We start from the raw sequence: 24,838 nt of genomic DNA, 5'->3' as shown, positions 1-24,838 counted from the left end.
AAATGAAATTTACAACGTTTTGTGATCAAGTCTGCAGAGGTGTCAAAGATAATGTGTAGAATATTACAGGCCAGTAAAATTCGGACAAGGTCAGGTATGGTGATGACCTAGAAGCCAGAATAAAGACCAACAGAGTTGTTCTCAATAAAGAGTTTTCTGGTTTGGACCACAGACAAAGAGGCCGAGAAGGACCAGTTCAGTTTGAGGAAGGTCCTTTTGATTTGGACAAGTTTTTGGAAGAAGCCAAATAGCCAAGTGGCTATAAAAGACTCAGATAGCAACCACCCCAAAGAACATGAGCATGAAACAAGTAGAGGAGGAAGGAGTAGTTACACCTCTCTCCATAGTGAATGAACTTTTGGGGTACCTGGGTGGCTCCATTGGTTGAGTGTTCAAACTTTTGATTTTGGCTCAGGTCATGATTGCAAGGTTGTAGGATAGAGCTCCACATCAAGCTCTGCCCTGAGCATGGAGCCTACTTAAGATTCTCTCTCCTTCTCTGTCTCTGTCTCTGTCTCTCTCTCCCTCCCCCTCCACTTCTCTCCCTGACTCACATGCTCTCTCTCTCTAAAATTAAAAAAAAGTTGGGGCATCTGGGTGGCTCCATCGGTTGAGCGTCTGACTTCAGTCAGGTCATGATCTCACGGTTCACGAGTTTGAGCCTCGCATCGGGCTCTGTGCTGACAGCCTCAGAGCCTGGAGCCTGCTTTGAATTCTGTGTTCCCTTTCTCTCTGCTCCTTCCTTGCTTGTGCGCTCCTCTCCTCTCTCTCTCTCTCTCTCTCTTTCTCAAAAGTAAATAACACTATTTTTTTTTTAAAGTTAATGAACTTTTTATCCATAACCCTACTGATACAAGTCAGATGGGGGAAACACTTTGTAAATAGCCAGAATAAAACCAAATCTAGGTGTCAGACCCCAACACTACTTTTTATTACAGGAGTAAGCCAGAAATGGAAAATTATCTGAACTATGTAATTTTTGTGTTCGTGCTTCTACATTTTAGCATTTGTAGAACATACTGCCCCATTCATGATATTAAGACCACTTCCTTTTGTGTGACATTAATACTTTGGGGTTGATACGTTGTGTAAGAATGACTGCCTGATGAATTAAGTTTGCCCCCAACCACAGTGAGTAGAAGGATATCCATTCACATAGTGGACCAATCCTACCACACCACATTTGCCCCTCTTGTGGTGTGTTTTAATTTGGAATGGGGAAAGTCAGCTCTTTCTTGGCACAATGATTTGTTTTAAGTAAAAACATTAGACAAAATAAAACAACAGACTTGCTTAAGCTACACTTGGGGAAGCTTACTGTTAGAGGAATATTATGTATCTTTTGGTCTAGCATACTCACAATGCTATGATCTTTTTAATGCCCCTCAAAAATGATTGTGCAATATTGATAGCCCATTTCTTTATGAGATCATCCTGAATGTGGGCGAGTTAGATGGAACCATGCAGAGCTTAGCAAGACAATTTGGAAATTAACCTGAAAGTAATAAGCAGAAATATAAAAATCATTTCTTAGAAGTTGAATGGAAGGGATAAAAGGAGATAAATATTAGTACAGAAATGCAAAAGAAGAAACAAGAATGGGTACTTAGACACAATGGGAAGAGAAGAAGGAAAAGAACACGAGGAAAAGAGAAGGTAAAGGCAAGGATTTAGTATCCAGCTATCACTAATTCCCTTTGAAGGGCAATTCTCACATCTTTACACAGTTGGCTTCCGCATTTTAATCAATAATAGCTCATCTGTGTTAGAAGGTCTTCCTTACATTTATTGAAATGTGCAAACTCTTCTCCTGGAGGCTTGTTTTCCTATAACACCTTGCTACCTCATGTGGAGTATTTAGACCATCAATGGCAGCATCACCTGGGAGCTTGTTGGAAATACAGGCACGCAAACCCTACCTGGGCTTATTGAATCACAATCTGCAATGTGACAAGACCCAAAGTAATTTGGTAAGACACATAAATACTTAAGAAGCACCACATTTATATAGTTTTACATGTTAAAAATAAGACCGCATTAAAATCTATGAAATTTCAAACCAGAATGATTAGCATGGAAGCGATCTTTCCGTGTTTGGATGACTTTTATACTGGGAATTTAGGATTATAGCAGGACAGCAGAGAGGCTGGAGGACGAAGTGAGAACAGGGAATATAGGACAGACTTTTGGAGGCTGACTGAAATTTTTTGGCAAAGGCAGGAATAACAGTATAACACATGGTTCCATCTGAAAAGCTTTGAAAAAAACTTAACATTTTACTGGAGATGTAGAGAGTCACTCATTGCCCTGAATCTCTTGTGTGTCATGTAGGGGTATTTGGGCCATAGATATATTTCGGATTATAGTAGGGTGTCTTTACTGAGCCCTAGTTGGAGTTTTACTGTAATAAATGGATCGATTAATCCCTTAGGCATTAGTTTGCAAAACTTGATATCTATGTCTTGCTTGTGGATTATGTGGGGTTTTGTAGGGTAATAGGGGAAGGAAGCAAACAATGAAGGAGCATGGTGCTTTCTGAAGCTTTACTACCATCAAGGTGCTTTCAGAGCTTGCAAAGACTGAATAGCTGAGGTGATTTTCTTTTCTTTTTCTTTTCTTTTTTTCTTTTTCTTTCTTTTCTTTTTTTCTTTCTTTCTTCTTTTTCACTTTTTTCTCTCTTTCTCCTCTCTCTTCTCTCTCTCCTTCTCCTCTCCTCTCCTCTCCTCTCCTCTCCTCTCTTCTCCTCTTTTCCTTTTTTCTTTACAAAACCATTGTGAAATTCAGCACCATAGAATACTGGTTCTCAAAAATGTCACCAAAACAGCCTATTAGTAACAGGAGGCTAATTTTAACGCTTATATGATAAGGAGTAAATATATATTTATATTTTATTTTATTCTGACAGTATATACAAGGTTTCTGGATCAAAGGCAAAACTGATTATTTATTATAGAATATCTTAGTACTGTTTGTCCATGCTCCAGTTTCCTCCAGGAGGCAACATGGTGGAGTCAAACAGACCTGCATGTGGAGGGGAGTAGAGAGGACCTATACTATAGGAGAAGAATCAAAATTTTGAAATTAGAGGCTTAATATATAGGTGTTGGCATAGTAACCCTACATCCTCACTCCAGTCTGTGTAGAGATAGATGGGTTCTTTTTTTTAGTTTGGAATGTAAACAAATCCTTTCTTTAGGAGAGAAGGGGAAAATCACCTAGGTTTTCACATTTTAGAATGTAAACATTGGCATGGGTTTTATTACCATTTGAAATATAAACACATGGCTCCAAACTATCACCTTAGAATATGAGAAGTAATGATTTTAGGAAAAAAAGATAGCTTCTTTATCATTATAGAGCGCTCTTATCTCTGTTAGAAAGTCCTGTTTGTGCAGAAGAAGAAAAATATTCACATTCTAACATGAGACACCACTTTGACAGTGCCATAGCAACATCTCTGAGAGAGAATGACAAAGTTGGGATATTTGTTAAGATTTTGATGTCTTGTTTATAGAGGATACTTCAGAGGAGGGGCTCAATTAGGATAAGAATCGTGATGGAATAATTTAGAATTTGTAAGAACAGCCAGGCAAAGATTTGTAGTAAGGGATTAAAAGAGTTGTAAGGTGTAAACTATTATTTGATGCTTCCCATTGAAGAGTTGCTGTATCTTTCAAAAGTTCCTGGAATGAAACTTTTTGGAATTTTACATTGCTGAACAAGAGTGTTTTAGCACAGTAAACTCGTATTAATGAAGATAATGGGATAGAAAATTTAAGTTAATGTACATTCATTTTGATTTTCCATCCATTTCATGTATCTCTGGTGTCAGTTAACCAATTCTCTATCAGGATCCACACCCCCTTCATACCACAGCTTGATCCATCTGTTGATGATGTCCCTTAATTGGATCTCTGCCTCTGGGTAGAGCAGCAAATCCATGCGATGAGCAATACATCTAGAAAAGATTTGGACATAAAAAAAAAAAAAAAAAAAAAAGAACCTGAGTATTTGTGAGACATAAACTTCTTGGGATGTTTAAAATATTTATGACCCTAATATCGTGGCATGAGGAGCATCAGGGGAGATGCCAAAGTCCTTCCTACAGAAGGCAGCAGAAACTAAGACTCATTGTCATTTGAGCATCTATGTAAATGAGTTTATGTTTACCTCTAGGTCGTAATCCTGGCAACCTTGGGTTTTTATCACTCAGCTTCTGAGAGGCAATGAATTTTAGACCATTCTTCCTTCTTAAGGAAGGCCTGTCTTGCTGTATACTTCCCTCTTATGTCTGCCTTGCTGCATCCCACAGGTTGGGGCTGTCATGTTATCATGACATTTATCATTTATTTATTTTTGAGAGAAAGAGAGAGGCAGAGCATGAGTGGGGGAGAGGCAGAGAGAGAGGGAGGACACATAATCCAAAGCAGGCTCCAGGCTCTGAACTGTAAACACAGAGACCAACAAGGGGCTCGAACCCACCAAATCATGAGATCATGACCTGAGCTGAAGTTGGATGCTTAACCCACTGAGCCACCCAGGTGCCCCAAGATTATTTTTCTCTTATCTCATGTTTCACACAAATATTGGTTAATAAAAACATCAACAAACAATATGCTATGAAATTATGCAAAGAAAACCATAGGAAAATGTGTGCATGGAAAGCTATAGAAGAGAACAAAGGAAAAATTATATTCATTTGTAAAGCATTTTTTAAGTATAACAAAGAATCATGTGTATGTACATTATCACTTTAAAATCTAAAGCCCGATTAATTTGTTTTTTTGTAAAACCTACTTGCATTTGTAAATAAATTAGAATCAAGTTGTGAATCAGATTAGGAAACTGAAAACAAATCAGTTAAACGGATGTCTCAGTAAATTGTAAGCTTTTAAGAAAGTAGCAAAGATTATTTGAAGATAGCTCAACTTCTGCATTAGTACAAGATAGTGAGTTTTGCAAATTGCTAATCCTGTAACATGCTCCATGAAAACGGAGTATGGGAAAAATAAACTTTAGGAGGGCATTAACCATGAAAAATCTTGCAATAAAGAAAACTCTAACCTTGTTTAACTCACTGTCTGCCGAACTTAATTAGCCATTACATCTTTTACTTCGTACATCTTTTTAATACAGAATAGCTAACACAAATGTTTTACACTCTGTCATGGATTTGAATAGCAGCAGTAGCTTGCTGTGCAAAATGTGCACCAGCAGCATTGGAACCAGCTAGGACATTGTGAGAATACAAAGTTTATCATCTTGAAAAACTGAATAAGAATTTGAATTTTATAAGTTCCCTAAGTGGTTCATAAATATTAAAGTGACAGAAGCAATAGTATAGAGCATTGCTTTCCAGCCATGACTGAACATGAGAATAATGTGGAAATCTTCTGATACCGGTGTCCTGGGGCCACACTAAAAAACTTCTGCTGTAAGGGTTTGGGAGAAATTCAAGAGTATTGTAAGAAGCTCACTAGCTGATTCTAATTTTCAGGCAGATTTGAGAACTGTGGGGAAAGAATAACACCATTTAACGAACATCACTAAGGAGTCTTTCTGACTCAATTAATAGCAAAGTCAATATCACTTCTCAGCCGTTTGGCTAAGATTGAGTATAGTATCTGTTCTTATCAGTTTAATAGCAAAGTCATATTTATAATAGTTTAAGCCAAAACCTTGGAGGTTTTCTTGACTTTTCACATGCTACCTTTAGTCTGTCAAAAATCTATAGGCAGGAGCTTCCATTTCAGCCAAGGTGGATTATCAGGAATCAGTACATAAGGTTTACCCTCATGCACATGACTTATAAAAACAACACTACACACACACACACACACACACACACACACACACACAAAACACAAAACCCTGCATATGCAGTTTTCTTTTTTCTTTGAAGAATTGCATTTTTGTTTTTTTTATTTTTTTAATATGAAATTTATTGTCAAATTGGTTTCCATACAACACCCAGACAGTTTTCAAGACACTGACTTACTTTCAAGAAAGTAAGGACAGTAATCCCTGAGAAATGGAAGACAAATGAGGGGAAATATAATTGTTTTGACTTAACTTGTGGGAGTTTCGAGGCCCAAGCTCATGGAATTAAACCTTCTTTTTTAAAGTTATTGAGTTAAAATTGACATATATTAATTTCACGTGTATACAAATAATTTCATATGTACAGGTATTGCCAAATAAGTCTAGTTAATATCCATCATCGCACCTAATGGCAATTTTTTTCTTGTGACAAGAGAACTTCTAAATTCTACTGTCTTAGCAAATATGCAATACAGTAGTATTAACTATAGTCCTCATGCTGTATGTATATCCCATGACTTTGTTTCGTAACTAGAAGCCAGTAACTCTTGACTACTTTACCTATTTCACCCACTCTACTCCCTGGCTCTGGCAACCACCAACCTGTTTTCTTTATCTATGAGTTTGGTTTTGTTTGTTTTGGATTCCACATATAAGTGAGATCATACAGAACTTCCTTTCTCTGACTCATTCAAATCTGGTACTGAGTTTTCTAAAATCAGTCTCTATCTTCTCAATTCCCTTTTACTCATCAATCTTTTGCAAAGCAGATTCTGGTTCTATTATTTCAATAAATCACAACTCACTTTGATGTGACTAAATCCATTGGGACTTTTTCCTTCTTGCACTTGACTCTGGAAACTTTGCACATTTTTGAATGTATCTCTTTCTCTAAACTGTCTTCCTTTGGTTTTATTCACATCAAACACTCCTACTTTGTCTTTATCCATATGAATTCCTCTCTTTGAAAGCTTGTTTTCTTCTTTAGTGTAGTTAAAATCTGTATTCTGCCATCATTCAAATTAATTAGTGGTCCTAGCTTTTATCAGTTACTTCAGTTCCACCCATACAGAGATGAATGTCTAATACATGTCTCCAGCCTCGTACTCTTTTTTCTTATTCTCTATTCCTTTTGATATTTTAAACTTAACCAAAAAATGCTATAATTGATAATAAGACTATCATTTCCAAACTGGTTTGATGACATTTCCATACTTGTCATGAATGTGAACCAATATGCACCCACTTAAGAAAAAAATAACATAGAATTATGCTTGGTGCCTCCTTTTCTTCATACACTAAATCAAATACGCGTTGATTTTACCTCCTAATTTCACAAATTGAACTCAATTTCCATGACGAGCAGCACCTTACTTTCAGCCATTAACGTGTTTTCTTTTGAATACCATAGTAGACTTTCAGGTGGCCTCCCTTGCTCAAATCCATATTATATATGGACTTATTTTTCCTCTAAACAATAATAATCTGATTATGCCACTCCCTGATTAAAATTTCACAGTCACTCTCATTGTGCTCTAAGGCTATAAACAAAAGTTTTGTTGTAATTAAGAAGCTCCCCCCCATTCTGCTTCTACTAATCCCTCCAAAGTTATTTGCATTAAATGCCTACTCACTATCTTCTAAGTTCTAAGCCTACAAAGCTGGTCCCTCTATACTTTGCCCAGGAAACTCATACATATCCTCTTTATTGATCCAAATATCTCTTACTCCATGAAACTGTCTTCATCTCTTCCCAGGTGGGAGCTGCCCATTAGGTGTCCCAGAGTTCAGTATACCTCTTCTCGTGGTATTTCACATGTATATTTTACATTTGCTGCATACATTTCAGCTTCTATATATTTTTAAATTGATGTTTGTTTTTCCCCTCGACTTAGGTTCTGTGAGGGTGAGGTCACCATATGTTTCTGCATCTCTATGACTCTATTGTGTTTGACGTAGAGTAGGCATCTAATTTTTTGGCAAACATGTAAACATATTGATTGAGAAAATAGATGGACACTTGAATTACACATTTTTTAAGGTTCGTATAATCTCTGCTCTTTTAAGGGGCTAAAAATATTCTTTTTGAGTAAGTACACTAAAGTCTACATATCTAGGGGTAATTGAAGGCTTGTGCTTTCCGGAAGTTCTGGAAAACAAAACTTGTATGAGCTCTTTTTCTTTGTTCTGGGCATGCTCTTATTAGGTCAGCATCATAAAGCCCTTGAACCATAAAGCAGTAGATTCTGAATTCATGGTGGGAAGTTGTACATCAGCTCATGTTCCTAGTTTGCCTTCCTCTCATAAAGCGATAAAAAGGTGTTAAGGGTGTTGGCTGAGATATCTGTGAGTATGGAGGCTGTGGGAATTAAAGTAGTAAAGGTGGCAGAGAGACTTCCTCCAGAATTATCAGCAGGGAACTTTTAGCTGGTTTCCTATATTCACCACTCACGTTCAACACTTAGCAGCCTGCTGATGACACTTAGGCACTCTAACAACCAGTGGACCAAAGACTGGCATGACAATAACAGAAAGTAAGTCAGAATTGATAGAAGACATGATTAGATAATGGTTTTTAGAAAGACAGACAATACAACAGAAAAGTCAAAAAAAAAGCAGTAAGGGAATAAAGTTAATTGCAACATCAAAAAGGGGTTTGTAGTTTGCAGCAAAACAAACATAAAACAGCACACACACACAAAGAACCTTATTTTACTTGAACAACTCAATAAATAAGTTGAAGGAGGGCATGACACCGAGGACACCCAAATTAGTGACCTGGAAGATCAATAGCATAATTTTTTAAAATGTTTATTTTTGAGAAAGAGATGGGGTGGGAAGTGAGGGGCAGACAGAGAGGGAGAGAGAGAATCCTAAGCCAGCTCCACTCTGTCAGCACAGAGCCTGACAGGGACTCGATCTCACAGACTCGTGAGATCATGACCTGAATCTAAAGGAGTTGGACGCTTAATCGACTAAGCCACCCAGGCACCCTAGAATAAAAAAAAAAAAAAAAGGAATAAAAAAAATTAAAGTACAAAACAAGAATTGACCAAACGGATCATGAAATGTCATAATGAAAGAAAATATAAGTGACGTGCTTGGTAGATTCAGAAAATATGAAGGTTTCACATGTGAAGATTGTACTTCTAGGAGGAGAAAAACAATTGTACGGAGAACTAATAAATAGATGAAGAATCATTGAATAGCCTATGCCTCGGCAAACTTGAATGTGTAAATTGAAAGCTTTCAAGTAGTTCTATGTAAGTCTAGCAATAAAAGACACCCATCTGAATGGATTAATATTCAAAATGGGTAACAACTGCCGTATATAGGCTCCAACCAACAAGAATGTATGCGAGCCAAAATAGTCAAATGGCTTTACTGGTTTGCATAAGCAGTATTTAGCCTGGAATTAAAATCATTTCATTCAAATATTCTTTCAATAATTCGGACACAAAGAGTTACTTATATTGGACATCCCATTTATAACAAAAGCAGAAGAAGCACTTCTAGACAACTGAGAGAAAAGGGTCACAAATACCAAAATGCTGACCTAGTCAAGGTACTATTCATCTGTCAGAGAACGTGTTTTAACAGTTTTAAAGGTTTTATTATTGCAGGTAAGATACTTTGAGATCTTTAATATTCTCACTTGTTAAATAAAAAATGCAAGTAGTATGTTTGATACATAACATGTTACGAGATTATTGGCTATAGAAGACATTTTGAGTAATTCCTTTTGGGTTAGTGCCCTGGAAAACTATATTTAGGTAAATGCTAAATTAAATTTGTGGTTTTTAGTAAAGGGAAATTAGAATGTGGTCATTAGAGTTTCTGGGTACATAAGATTAATTTTGAGGAAAAGGTCCTGCTTTTATCTTTGTTTATACTAGGTAGACCAGAGCATCTTAAAATTTCCTTTATAATATAAATTAATCTTGGAGGCTTCAGTTTTCTGACCTTAATCTATAATAGAAAAAAGTTTCCCCAAATTAATGTATTAAACTGTTAATAAATTTTTTTGATATTAATTTAATTTTAAGGCATTATTATGTAAACTTTTGTTTATTGGTTTGTTTTTTATCCTGATAGTGAATAGATCGGTCAGCATTTTTTTTTAAATAGGTGAATGAATCAATGAACAAATAAGGTAGTTTTTGAGATGAATAATCAAATTATAAATTATAACTTTTATAAATATGCTAATTATTCAAACTACCTCTGATTTATTGACTCAAAAATTCTCTTCAGTAGTATGGGAAGATGAAAACCAGAGAATGAAACGTAGTTGGTAGTCAACACTTTTCTTATTAGTTACTACATATTATCCTTTGATTTAACTTTTCAGTGTTTGGCAACATGCCAATATTATGAGTTTCACTTCCTTTTTAACAGAGGTGACCTATCATGTACACTAAATTGAAACTCCAATTTAGAAGTGAGGAATATAAATGAATCTGTCATATTGCTTTCCCAGATAGTAGCAGAGACATCTTGCTTTTGGAGGAATCAATAATTGGAAAACTAATCTTTAAATAATAGTGTCCAAAATGATGGGAAAAGAGCCACTGTAGTCAAATCTGGTTGTTGGGTTTTGCTGTTTGGAGCTGTGATCCTGATAGAAACAACATGGTTTTTGACATTACCTTAGAACTGGCCATTGTTCCTGGAACATTAGTCTTTGTTTCCCAGGACTTTGTTTACCACTTATTATTCTTTAATATACAGGCTTGTTTTCTACTTACGCTAGCAATAATAGTGTCTGTTATTTGTAACTAAACAAAATTCCAAACAGGCTGCAGATCTCTAGTCCTGAGCCAGGCATCTCTTGGTTTTCATGCTTGCTCATCCAACGGTGTGGGTGGAATCTCTTGGCACTAAACAAGGGACATTTTCTTCCTTTGACACACATTTGTGGATGGATACCCAGTTTTGCTGTTGACTGAGTTAACTTGACCAAAGTCCTTAATTTTTCTGTACTTGCTTTTCACCATGCGACCTTAAAATGAGGACAAAATATATGCTTGCCGCTTAAAGTGTGGCAGGGGCTCCTAAAATAAGCAACTTCCTAAAATAAAAAAATAAGTTAAAAATGTGGTGAATTTCTCTTTAGAAAAAGCAAACTGGTAACCATGGTGGAAGATAAATAGAATGACAAAACAAATGGGATAATAGATAACATGCATGGCCGCTTACAAATATAAAATAAGTTCATTAGAACAACATTGAATGAGGGGCGCCTGGGTGGCGCAGTCGGTTAAGCGTCCGACTTCAGCCAGGTCACGATCTCGCGGTCCGTGAGTTCGAGCCCCGCGTCAGGCTCTGGGCTGATGGCTCGGAGCCTGGAGCCTGTTTCCAATTCTGTGTCTCCCTCTCTCTCTGCCCCTCCCCCGTTCATGCTCTGTCTCTCTCTGTCCCAAAATAAATAAACGTTGAAAAAAAAAATTAAAAAAAGAACAACATTGAATGAGAATATAAAAAGCAAATGTATAGGCAAAAATCAAATGATCAACAAATATGTGAAACTTGATGTTTTTGCTGAAAATTTAAAATCAATGCAAAACCATTTTATACCCACCTACTTGACAAAATGTAGAAGTATTAGCAAATGATTGTGAGGGTGGGAAAACAATCTTCATAATACACAGGGAGAAAGTTAGTGAAATTATAGATAGTTATACTTGATGATCCAACAATCCATACTTGGATATTCATTCTAGAAAAACTTTGGGTTTCGTACCTAAGGGGACATAGTACAAGGGTTTTTACTATAGCAATGCTTGAATACTAGAGAGTGAACACAATGCAATACCTATTAGACAATCTATCAACAAGATGTAAATGATATCATGGATGCTACTATAGAATAAAACCCAAAAGAGTAGTCAAAAGAGAAACTTCAAAGTATGTGCAGTAACATGGATAAAACTTAAAAAAAAAAAAAAACTTAGAAAAAAGTGAAGAGAATAATGTCTAGAACAATAGTATTTCGTTAATGTAATACACATATTTTATTTTTCAAATTTGCCTATACATTCAAGGACAGTTATTGATATACAATTAGAGACTATCAGGAAGAGAAAGAGTAAAAATAATGATTATGGGATAAAAAACTGGAATAAGACAAAGGGAAGGAAAGGGTAAGGAAGAAAGGAAGGGGAAAAAGAAAGGAAAGAAGAAAACCCTTACACATACTTGAAAAATAAATTCACTCTGCAGCCAAGGGTTAAAAAATGAGTTAATTGCTGTATCTAATCACTGATATCCTAGGCACCAAGTATTTAAATCAGATACTACTTTTTTTCTTTTTTCTTTTAGCTGATATGTTTTCTTAGATTGGAATACTCTATCTATATCTATATTTTATGGAAGAAACATTTCCAAATATTTTCACAAAATTCTCTGCGCTGTTTTAGAAAATTAGGGCAGGTAATTACCAGGCCTGCTGTGGCTAAAAAGACCAAGAGAATAAATTTTAAAACATATTTATTAGACTTCTTTCTGGAAACTGTTGATTTCCAGTAATTAGACACACCCTACTGTTTTTAAGCAATATTCAACATCAGTATTTTTTTTTTCTAAAATTTGGCTCTCTTCAAACTGACCAAATTTTCTCACTTTAACAAAATTACATCTGAAACAAATAGAAGCGTTGAAGTTTTAAAGTATTCTATTTCTAAACCAACATAGGTGAGCACACACTCAATTAGATTAAGGATATGCTGCTGATTTTGTGGAGGGAAAATGCCTCTTGCCAGTAATTGTCAAATCATGATTCGTGCACTCCTATCGACCTCCGTCTGCAATAAATATGTACGCATTGATAATTCAGATTCGATCAGTCTTTTCTTTAATTAATCTCTTAATCAAAAGTACTAGTAAAACTAACTAGCTGCAGTAATTCTTGTGATGTTGATATTAAAAGAAAAAATTAAGACTAATAAATTCCTTGCTTTTGATTTTATCTGGTTATAGGTCCTCTTCCCTGGCCACTGGCATCCACCTGCTAATGTTGCTGCCAGAGTTAAATAAATTTCAGGATCCTCAGGAGCATGCTTTACTTTTGATTATTCTTTTACCCCGAAAAGCTGACTTTAAAGAATTTAAATGACAATGTGACCTCTCCAGCCCATGGATATATCCCATGGTGATAACAAGGAGAAAATTGTTTTCTTACAACAGTCTCTTTTTCAAAGGCAAACTTGAGCTTTGATCTTTTCAGGTCCTGTTGCTGTTCATATTCAGGGACACAATGCCATAGATCTGCAATGTTATAACTCAGAAATTTCTCGGTGGCAGGAGTAAAAATCCATAGCTAGCCAATTATATTGCATTTTTTTTACATATGGAAGACATACAACCTTCCTTTTTTGAGCACTCTCAATTTATATCATATACGATGTACTATTGCAGTATGGAACATAGACAGCTTAAATTTAATTTGACTTAAGAGAATTGCATTGCATACTCATTAAGTCATCCTGCAGGTCTTTGAAGAAGTACTATATTCTGAAGTGCCATAGCTAGTGGGCCAATTTTAATTTTAACCAAGCATGACATGAAATAAACATGCAAATGGCAAACAAAGAGCTGTTAATTTGTGTGAGAAGTTAAAATTAAGAAAACAAAAGGATAAAAGCAGTTAGTTTGTGCTACTACAACACAGAATCCACAATTCACATCCTGGGGGAGTGACAAACCAGTCATTTAATGCTATGTCAACACATGTATCTTGTCTTTCATTAGTAAACTCTCCTGCTGGTTCGTACACTGTCAGAAGTAGACCTCCTACTGACTTTCATAGAGGTGTGGAAACTGGGATGGTTTAATAATTCTGTTTTGTTTTACTTTCTTCCTTATCCTATTTGAAGCCAGGTTTTTCCTTTACTTTTAGAACAAGTACATATTAGCTTCATTTATGAAGTAAATGTTAAAAACGTTTATGATTCAAATGACCTACTTCCCTCTTAATTCTTTAGAGCACTTTGAATATCCTAGCCAATTGAGGGTTACATCTGCCTGTAAATTACCCATGCTTTCTCTCTGCACACAGTCTGCCCACATCATCTGTGAATAAATAACCATAAAAAAATAAATGGAGAGGAAGACGACAGCATCCATCTCCCTTTCCTCCTGAAAAGTGTTCTATTGAGATGTTGGTTAATGACCTAAGCAGTATTATAGATCCAAAGTATTTTTCACCCCACCAGCCCACTCCTGCCCCACAAACCTGTTCAATTTAACTCTTATTTGTTTTTTAGATAATGTTGCTCATAGGCAGTGTGTAAGCAAACAAATTTATTTTATTTTATTTTAATTTTTTAATGTTTATTTAGTTTTAAGAGAGACAGAGACAGAATGCAAGTGGGTCAGGGGCAGAGAGAGTGAGACATAGAATCTGAAGAAGAAAGAAGGCTCCAAGCTCCGAGATGTCAACTCAGAGCCTGACGTGGGGCTTGAACTCACGAGCTGTGAGATCATACCTGAGCCAAAGTCAGACACTCAGCTGACTGAGCCGCCCAGGCGCCCTCATAAGCAACAAATATTTAAATAATTTCATCTGAAATTCATGCAAAACAACCATTAAAGATTAGGAATACACAGATAACTCAATACGGAATTTTTATCTATAATTTCTACAAACATTTCCAAAAAAACAGTTAAGAGTCAAAGAAAACCTGTCCCAGTTTTACATTTTAACTACCAAAGTCATATTATTTTAGGAATTGATATTTGTAAAATTAATTCTTGGGATTAATTTGTAATAATATAAATCATCTTGACTTTTATTTTATACTATGCTGTAGAATACTTAAACATATATGTTGTAACGCTGTTTCAATTGTAAATAATGGTGAGCATGAGTTAAACATTTAAGTGTCTACTTCAAATATTGTTCCCATTTAAATTGATAATCCCTCTTTTTTTTTTTAAATAATCCCTCTTCTTTTTTTTTTTTTTTTTTTTTTTTTTTTTTTTTTTTTTTTTCAACGTTTATTTATTTTTGGGACAGAGAGAGACAGAGCATGAACGGGGGAGGGCAGAGAGAGAGGGAGACACAGAATCGGAAACAGGCTCCAGGCTCTGAGCCATCAGCCCAGAGCCCGACGCGGGGCTCAAACTCACGGACCGCGAGATCGTGACCTGGCTTGAAGTCGGACGCTTAACCGACTGCGCCACCCAGGCGCCCCAAATAATCCCTCTTCTAATGAAACTATTTTTAAATTACTCTGCTGTCTTCTTGGTAGTACCTTAAACTCCAATTCTTTTAAAAAAAAAGATTTAGGTATTTTTGTTTGTTAGTTTTAGAAACAAGCAAGTTTAAAAGTTGTATAGATCACTAAAAAGCTTTTGGAGTGAAATCAAGGACTTCCACAGTAATTTATGTGTTCAATTATGTACGTTAGAGTCAGAATGTAAGTAAATTCTAAAAGAATATAAGAATGTTTAGAGAATTGACTGCACTGTTGAATACGTATGTAACCATCTACCATAACTGATTTGAAGTGCAATAGATATTTTAGAACATAAAATTATATACATTTGTTTAAAAAATATCTTACATATGTTTGGTATATTTCATATCACAGTTTTACTAAAGGAGTTTTAAAATATTTCATGTTTTACAGAAAGTGAATTTTGTACTTTTGAAGAGTACAAGCAACCACCCTACTCCAAATTAAAAAAAAATACAAATAGATTTTAATTGAATATTAATTACTAGAAGGAAATGTTAATAAATTCTTGGCTTTAAAGTATTGGAATTTTTTTTTTAATATGATTTTAAAGGACTATGATTTTAAGAGACGCGTGACTGGCTCAGTCCAGTGGAGGATGGGACTCTTGATCTTACACTGGGTGTAGAGATTAACTTCAAATACAATCCTTAAAAAAAAAACAAAAACAAAAACAAAACACTATTATGTTAAAATATTAAACATTTTATAAAATTATTTTCTTCTAAGACCTTTTTTTAATTTTTTACTTTGAGCCAAATTTTCATAATAGGAAACTAAAGTTTTTATAAAAGTGCTTTACCTTGATAAAAATTTGTAAAGTTATTAGAAGAGAAAGCAAAATTATTTAAAGTATTACAATTTAAAAGGGGCTGTAATTTCAGTTAACTGGAGGGAAAACACTTTTTGATACTCACTGAATTACAAAGTTTAAATGGAGAAATATTTTACTTAAAATAATTAAACATTTGCTTAATAATATTTGTACCATTAGCTTGTTCAAAAAACTTATGCTTAGTTCAAAACTATTACTAATTCTGATTTATTAGAAATCCATTATAAGATTTACATGATAAAAGTATTCTGGATCTCTAAACAATTTTTTTTTTATTATCAAAAGACAGGAGAAAAAAGTTTCCACAGTTCTGGAAAATCCACAATTAGAAAAGACTGGAAAACATTCATTTCAAAAGAAATATCCAAAACTACTAAGATTTTGTATAGTTTCTCATATGTTGGAAATCTGTTATGGTGCTCTGTTTATGACTAATTGCCTTAAGGTGAAAAAAAAATGACTATCTTGAACTATTGTTTCAGAAATGTATTTCACATGCAATTTTTAGACCTAATATTTAATATACATGAGAATAATAGTTTCTAAAGTGTCACTGGATCTTGTCACTAGTTCTTTAACACTGAATCCATAAAGAAAAATATATTTTAATAATTAAAAAATGACAGCCTTTCTTCACATTCTCATTTTACAGAGTTTAAGCCCACTGTCTGGGTTATTGTTTGTTTAGTTTAGTTTTCTGCCTGTTTTAGCATGGGGAGTTTGTGGTTTTATCTTTTCCTTCTATCTCTGATAGATTCTTTAAATTGTTTTTAAATTTCCCAAGAGAACATATTGCATAAGATTATGATGATAAAGTTTTAAGGTAATTATGTTTTCTTCAGCAAGAAGTAAAATGACTGTGCACACCTATCTGTTTATGATTTCAACCTCTAAAAATTTAGGAAGTATCGGATGCCTTAAAAAAGAGTGTCATCAGAAGATCTGTCAAAATACAGCCAGGAACATTTCTTAGAGAACCGCAACTCGATTTTTACACTTAATATATCTGGTTTTGGTTGACTAGAAGATGTCTATAACAGAGCATTAACAAACACTGTAATTTGCTGGGGTCAGCCAGGTCTGCAGCTTTGAGATGAAAGTCATCTTAAATTATGCTATCAGCTTTCCAAACCTCATTAGACTTAACCCATTTAGGCGCCACTGACTTCTCGGAATCACCAATAGAACCCTAATCAGAAAACCGCACAGCAGCCGGCCTACTGCTATCAGAAACCTCAGTACAATTTTGTATATTAATATTTCAGAACGTTTGTAGGAACATATACTCCCTGCTGAGCACTACAACCAGTTCAGACACAGTTACAGTCAGTCAACCCCGCCCAGAGCGGCTGGCTGCTCCCTGTGTGTCTCTGGAACTGGCAACTGGGGAAAGAAAAAGACAGGAGAAAATGAAACGAATGCCTTCACTTGATTTATGATTAATAAATTCCCATAATTGGAGAGTTAGGTAACCAGTAAATAGAATAACAGAAGGTTACAGGAAAATGGCGATTTATCCTGTAATGTTGCCATCGAATTTTGAATACAATATCCACTTTATTTTTCTAGGAGAAGCAATTTTTGGGGGCTGTTTGGAGAACATCAGTTTTCTCTAATGCTCTTTAAATATTTAATCAAATTTTCACCATGTATTGGCTAAAATAAAGCCTAGAAGAGATTCAACAAAGTAGTGCAATTAAAAATGTTTTATAACAGACAAATCAGTGTAGTAATGAAAACCGATGTGAATTGCTAGTGACTTTAGAAATGTTTGCAATGGAGTGAAATAGAATTTCTATGATGATAAACAGTGACCAAAGTTCAGTGAAATACAGTAAAGCTAAATGTCAAAAATAGAAAGAAAACAGTAAATGCAACTCAAAGGATGCTTGAATAAATAATTTACTGTAAATAATCAGAATTATGTACATAATTGATCTGTTTGCTTATAATGGGAAAGATCTAATATTTAAATTACTATACAATGACATACCTTTACAGATGCCCCAGAGGAAAAATATTTACAGAAACTTCAAACGAGTTAGAGTTTCTTACATTTAAATGAAGCCAAAAGTTTAAAATGAAATTGTACCAGAACAATTAAAATGTGTCATTTTTTTTTTAATGAAACTGTTAATACTTAGCATATAAACCAGAGTAAATCACTAGGGCACTGAAATGGCCACCAGAGTCCTTTCTCATTTTTCTTGAAACAAACAAATTATTGTGACAGGCACACATTCTGTCATGTACACAAACTTGAAATCTGGCATTTTCCTGGATTTACGTAAATAGAAATGGAGAGCACTAAAAAATTTGGAACCACGGTCCTTATCAAAGGCTCTTGAATAATATCCTCTTCCACTGTTCACGGCATGGCAGCATTCTGGCCCTAGGAGGCGTTCAGGTCCACTTAGCGCCACTTCTGTCATGAGCTCTGTGGGTGGCACTGGCAGATTAATCAGCTTCTCCCCTTTAGTGTCAATTTACATCCGAGATTCCTCACAATCCCTCTGTTGTATGACTAAATTAAAATCGTCCATGTGCATACACACCCTTTAACATGAATATTTTCTACTGTCATCTAAATCTGACTTCTGTACATATTCATAAAGCTTCATAACTATTTATTTTAAATGATATAGGAATATGAACACACACCAATCTTTGTCAGTTCTGATTTTGTTTATAGGTATTTAATGTTTTTATTTACTTATTTGAGATAGAGACAGAGAGAGAGAGAGAGAGAGAGATAGAGAGATAGAGAGAGAGAGAGAATAAGCAGGGGAGGGTCAGAGAGAGAGGGAGGGAAAATCCCAAGCAGACTCTGCACTGTCAGTGCAGAGCCCAACATGGGGCTCTATCTCATGAAACATGAGATCATGACCTGAGCTGAAATGGAGAGTAGGACGCTTAAACTGACTGAGTCATCCAGCTGCCCCTGGTTTTATTTATTTTATTGTGATAAGAAAACTTAATGAGACCTGGCCTCTTAACAAATTTTTGACTATACATTGACTATACATTGTATAGACTACACATTGACTATACATTGACTATACATTGACTACATTATTTTTGACTATAGGTACTGTGTACCTCTAGAACGTACTCATCTTTCTTAACTGAAACTTTGTGCCTGCTGATTAATTACTCTTCATTTTCCTACCCCCACCAACTCCCGAATAACCACTATGCTGGACTTGGATGTTAGGAATTTGACTATATTAGATAGATTACATAAAATGGAGTCATGCAGTAATTTCTGTGTCGGGGTAATTTTACTTAATATAATGTCCTCTTAGTCCATCCATGTTGTCACATATCTAAGAATGTCTTTCTTTTTTAAAGCTGAATAGAATTCCATTGTATGTGTATACCACATTTTCTTCATCTATTCATGTGTTGTTTTGGTTGTTTCCTTTTTTTTTTTTTAATATGAAATTTATTGTCAAATCGGTTTCCATACAAGACCCAGTGCTCATCCCAAAAGGTGCCCTCCTCAATACCCATCACCCACCCTCCCACCCCCCATCAACCTTCAGTTTGTTCTCAGTTTTGTTTTTTTTTAAGTTCTTGAATATTTTATTTTATTTTTATATGAAATTTATTGTCAAATTAGTTTCCATACAACACCCAGTGCTCATCCCAAAAGATGCCTTCTTCAATGCCCATCACCTACCCTCCCCTCCATCCCACCCCCCATCAACCCTCAGTTTGTTCTCAGTTTTTTTTTGTTTTTTTTTTTTAATTTTTTTTTCAACGTTTATTTATTTTGGGACAGAGAGAGACAGAGCATGAACGGGGGAGGGGCAGAGAGAGAGGGAGACACAGAATCGGAAACCGGCTCCAGGCTCGAGCCATCAGCCCAGAGCCTGACGCGGGGCTCGAACTCCGGGACCGCGAGATCGTGACCTGGCTGAAGTCCGACGCTTAACCGACTGCGCCACCCAGGCGCCCCTTGTTCTCAGTTTTTAAGGGTCTCTTATGCTTTGGCTCTCTCTCCCACTCTAACCTCTTTTTTTCTATTGTTTTCTTTCCCCTCCCCCATGGACTTCGGTTAAGTTTCTCAGGATCCACATAAGAGGGAAAACATATGGTATCTATATTTCTCTGTATGACTTCTCTGTATTTCACTTAGCATAACACTCTCCAGTTCCATCCACGTTGCTACAAAAGACCATATTTCATTCTTTCTCATGCCACATAGTATTCCATTGTGTATATATACCACAATTTCTTTATCCATTCGTCAGTTGATGGACATTTAGGCTCTTTCCATAATTTGGCTATTGTTGAGAGTACTGCTATAAACATTGGGGTGCAAGTGCCCCTATGCATCAGTACTCCTGTATCCCTGGGTAAATTCCTAGCAGTGCTATTACTGGGTCATAGGGTAGGTCTATTTTTAATATTTTGAGGAACCTCCACACTGTTTTCCAGAGTGGCTGCACCAGTTTGCATTCCCACCAACAATGCAAGAGGGTTCCCATTTCTCCACATCCTCTCCAGCAATCTATAGTCTCCTGATTGTTCATTGTAGCCACTCTGGCGTGAGGTGATATCTGAGTGTGGTTTTGATTTGTAGTTCCCTGATGAGAGTGACATTGAGCATCTTTCCATGTGCCTGTTGGCCATCTGGATGTCTTCTTTAAAGAAGTGCCTATTCATGTTTTTCTTCCCATTTCTTCAATGGATTATTGTTTTTCAGGTGTGGAGTTTGGTGAGGTCTTTATAGATTTTGGATACTAGCCCTTTGTCCGATATGTCATTGCAAATATCTTTTCCCATTCTGTCGGTTGCCTTTTAGTTTTGTTGATTGTTTCCTTTGCTGTGCAGAAGCTTTTTATCTTCATGAAGTCCAATAGCTTCATTTTTGCTTTTAATTCCCTTGCCTTTGGGGATGGGTCAAGTAAGAAATTGTGCAGCTGAGGTCAGAGAGGGTTTTTCCTGCTTTCTCCTCTAGGGTTTTGATGGTTTCCCATCTCACATTCAGGTCCTTTATCTTTTGAGTTTATTTTGTGAATGGTGTGAGAAAGTGGTCTAGTTTCAATCTTCTGCATGTTGCTGTCCAGTTCTCCCAGCACCATTTGTTAAAGACACTGTCTTTTTTCCAGTGGATGTTCTTTCCTGCTTTGTCAAAGATTAGTTGGCCATGCTTTTGTGGGTCTAATTCTGGGGTTTCTATTCTATTCCATTGGTCTATGTGTCTGTTTTTGTGCCAATACTATGCTGTCTTGATGGTTACAGCTTTGTAGTAGAGGCTAAAGTCTGGGATTGTGATGCCTCCCGCTTTGGTCTTCTTCAAAATTACTTTGGCTATTTGGGACCTTTTGTGGTTCCATACAAAGTTTAGGATTGCTTGTTCTAGCTTCGAGAGAATGCTGGTGCAATTTTGATTGGGATTACATTGAATGTGTAGATAGCTTTGGGTAGTATTGACATTTTAACAATATTTATTCTTCCAATCCATGAGCACGGAATGTTTTTCCATTTCTTTATATCTTCTTCAATTTCCTTCATAAGGTTTCTATAGTTTTCAGCAGGTTTATCCTAGGTATTTTATGCTTCTTGGTGCAATTGTGAATGGGATCAGTTTCTTGATTTGTCTCCTCTGTTGCTTCATTATTAGTGTATAAGAATGCAACTGATTTCTGTACATTGACTTTGTATCCTGAGACTTTGCTGAATTCATGTATCAGTTCTAGCAGATTTTTGGTGGAGTCTGTCAGATTTTCCATGTGTAATATCAATGTCATCCGCAAAAAGTGAAAGCTTAATTTCATCTTTGTAAATTTTGATGTCTTTGATTTCCTTTTGTTGTCTGATTGCTGATGCTAGAACTTCCAGCATATGTTAAACAACAGCAGTGAGAGTGGACATCCTTGTCATGTTCCTGGTCTCAGGGGGAAAGCTCTCAGTTTTTCCCCATTGAGGATATTAGCTGTGGGCTTTTCGTAAATTGCTTTTGTCAGTTTAAGTATGTTCCTTCTGTCCCAACTTTCCTAAGGGTTTTTATTAAGAAAGGATGCTGAATTTTAACAAATGCCTTTTCTGCATCGATTGACAGGATCGTATGGTTCTTATCTTTTCTTTCATTAATGTGATGTATCACATTGTTTGAGAATGTTGAACCAGCCCTGCAGCCCAGGAATGAATCCACTTGATCATGGTGAATAATTCTTTTTATATGCTGTTGAATTTGATTTACTAGTATCTTATTGAGATTTTTTGTATCCACAGTCAACAGGGATATTGCCCTGTAGTTCTTTTTTCTTACTGGGTCTCTGTCTGGTTTAGGAATCAAAGTAAATGGTGGCTTCATAGGATGAGTCTGGAAGTTTTCCTTCCCTTTCTATTTTTTGGAAATAGCTTGAGAAGGATAGGTATTATCTCTGCTTTAAATGTCTGGTAGAATTCCCTAGGAAGCCATCTGGTCCTGGACTCTTATTTTGTTGGGAGATTTTTGATAACTGATTCAATTTCTTCAATGGTGATGGGTCTGTTCAAGCTTTCTATGTCTTCCTGTTTGAGTTTTGGAAGTGTATGTGTGTTTAGGAATTGTCCATTTCTCCCGGTTGTCAAATTGTTGGCATATAATTTTCATAGTATTCCCTGATAATTGCTTGTATCTCTGAGGGATTGGTTGTCATAATTCCATTTTCATTCATGATTTTATCTATTTGGGTCATCTCCCTTTTCTTTCTGGGAACCTGGCTAGAGTTTTGTCAATTTTGTTTATTTTTTTCAAAAAATCAACTCTTGGTTTCGTTGATCTGCTCTACAGTTTTTTTTAGATTCTATGTTGTTTATTTCTGCTCTGATCTTTATTATTTCTCTTCTTCTGCTGGGTTTGGGGTTGTCTTTGCTGTTCTGCTTCTATTTTGATTATGTGTGCTGTTAGATTTTGCATTTGGGATTTTTCTTGTTTCTTGAGATAGGCCTGGATTGCAATGTGTTTTCCTCTCAGGACTGCCTTCACTGCATCCCAAAACATTTGGATGTTGTATTTTCATTTTCATTTGTTTCCATATATTTTTAAATTTCTTCTCTAATTGCCTGGTTGACCCATTCATTCTTTAGTAGTGTGTTCTTTAACCTCCATGCTTTTGGAGGTTTTCCAGACTTTTTCCTGTGGTTGATTTCAAGCTTCATAGCATTGTGTTCTGAAAATATGCATGGTATGATCTCAATTCTTGTATACTTATGAAGGGCTGTTTTGTGACCCAGTATGTGACCTATCTTATAGAAGGTTCCATGTGCACTTGAGAAGAAAGTACATTCTGTTGCTTTGGGATGCAGAGTTCTAAATTTATATGTCAAGTCCATCTGATCCAATGTATCATTCAGGGTCCTTGTTTCTTTATTGTTCCTGTGTCCAGCTGATCTATTTATTGTTGTAAGTGGAGTATTAAAGTCCCCTGCAATTACCACATTCTTATCCATAAAGTTGTTTATGTTTGTGAGTAATTGTTTTATATATTTGGGGGCTTCTGTATTCGGTGCATAGACATTTATAATGTTAGCTCTTCCTGATGGATAGGCCCTGTAATTATTATATAATGCCCTTCTTCATCTCTTGTTACTGCCTTTAATTTAAAGTGTAGTTTGTCTGATATAATATGGCTACTCCAGCTTTCTTTTGACTTCCAGGAGGATGATGGATAGTTCTCCATCCTCTCACTTTCAATCTGAAGGTGTCCTCAAGTCTAAAATGAGTCTCTTGTAGACAGCAAATAGATGGGTCTGTTTTTTTATCCATTCTGATACCCTATGTCTTTTGGTTGGTGCATTTAGCCCATTTACATTCAGTGTTAGTATAGAAAGATATGGGTTTTAGCATCATTGTGATGTCTGTATGTTTTATGCTTTGTAGCGATGTCTCTGGTACTTTGTCTCACAGGATCCCCCTTAGGATCTCTTGTAGGACTGGTTTAGTGGTGACCGAATTCCTTCAGTCTTCATTTGTTTGGGAAGACCTTTATCTCTCCTTCTATTCTAAATGACAGACTTGCTGGATAAAGGATTCTCGGCTGCATATTTTTTCTGTTCATCACATTGAAGATCTGCCATTCCTTTCTGGCCTGCCAACTTTCAGTAGAGAGATCGGTCGTGAGTCTTATAGGTCTTCTTTATATGTTAGAACATGTTTATCCCTAGCTGCTTTCAGAATTTTCTCTTATCCTTGTATTTTGCTAGTTTCACTATAATATGTCATGCAGAAGATCGATTCAAGTTACGTCTGAGGACGTAGCTCTGTGCCTCTTGGACTTTGCCTTTTTCCTTCCCCAGTTCAGGGAAGTTCTCAGCTACGATTTCCTCAAGTACACCTTCAGCACCTTTCTCTTTCTCTTCCTCCTCTGGAATCCCAATTATGCGTATATTATTGATTTTATCGCATTACTTCTCTAATTCTCTCCTCATACTCCTGAATTTTTTTAGTCTCTCTTTTACTCAGCTTCTTCTTTTTCCATAATTTATCTTCTAGTTCACCTATTCTCTCCTCTGCCTCTTCAATCCGTGTTATGGCCACCTCCATTTTATTTTGCACCTTATTTACAGCACTTTTTAGCTCCTTATGACTATTTCTTAGTCCCTTGATCTCTGTAACAATATGTTTTCTGCTGTCCTCTATGCTTTTTTCAAGCCCAATGGTTACTTTTATGACTATTATTCTAAATTCTTGTTCCGTTATATTGCTTAAATCATTTTGATCAATTTGTTAGCTGTCACTACTTCTGGAGTTTTTTTGAGGAGAATTTCTTCCATTTTGTTATTTTGGGTAGTCCCTTCCGTGGATTGAAACCACAGGACACTTCCCCTGTGCTGTCTGGAGTAACTTGTGTCAGTGGGCGGGCCGCAGTCAGACCTGATGTCTGTCCCCAGCCCACTGCTGGGGCCACAGTCAGACTGGTGTGTACCTATCTTCCCCTCTCCAAGGGGC

General features: G+C 36.0%; 1 pseudogene; it reads left to right on the top strand.

The window, feature by feature from the left end:
* Positions 1–5,585: 5,585 nt before the first annotated feature.
* On the top strand, positions 5,586–5,715 carry LOC115513246 (annotated as a pseudogene).
* Positions 5,716–24,838: the final 19,123 nt, after the last annotated feature.

This window comes from Lynx canadensis, chromosome B1 (genome assembly GCF_007474595.2).
Source record: "Lynx canadensis isolate LIC74 chromosome B1, mLynCan4.pri.v2, whole genome shotgun sequence".
Classification (NCBI taxonomy): Eukaryota; Metazoa; Chordata; class Mammalia; order Carnivora; family Felidae; genus Lynx; species Lynx canadensis.
The sequence above is the reverse complement of the archived record's forward strand: the minus strand, read 5'-3'. Positions and strand labels throughout refer to the sequence as shown.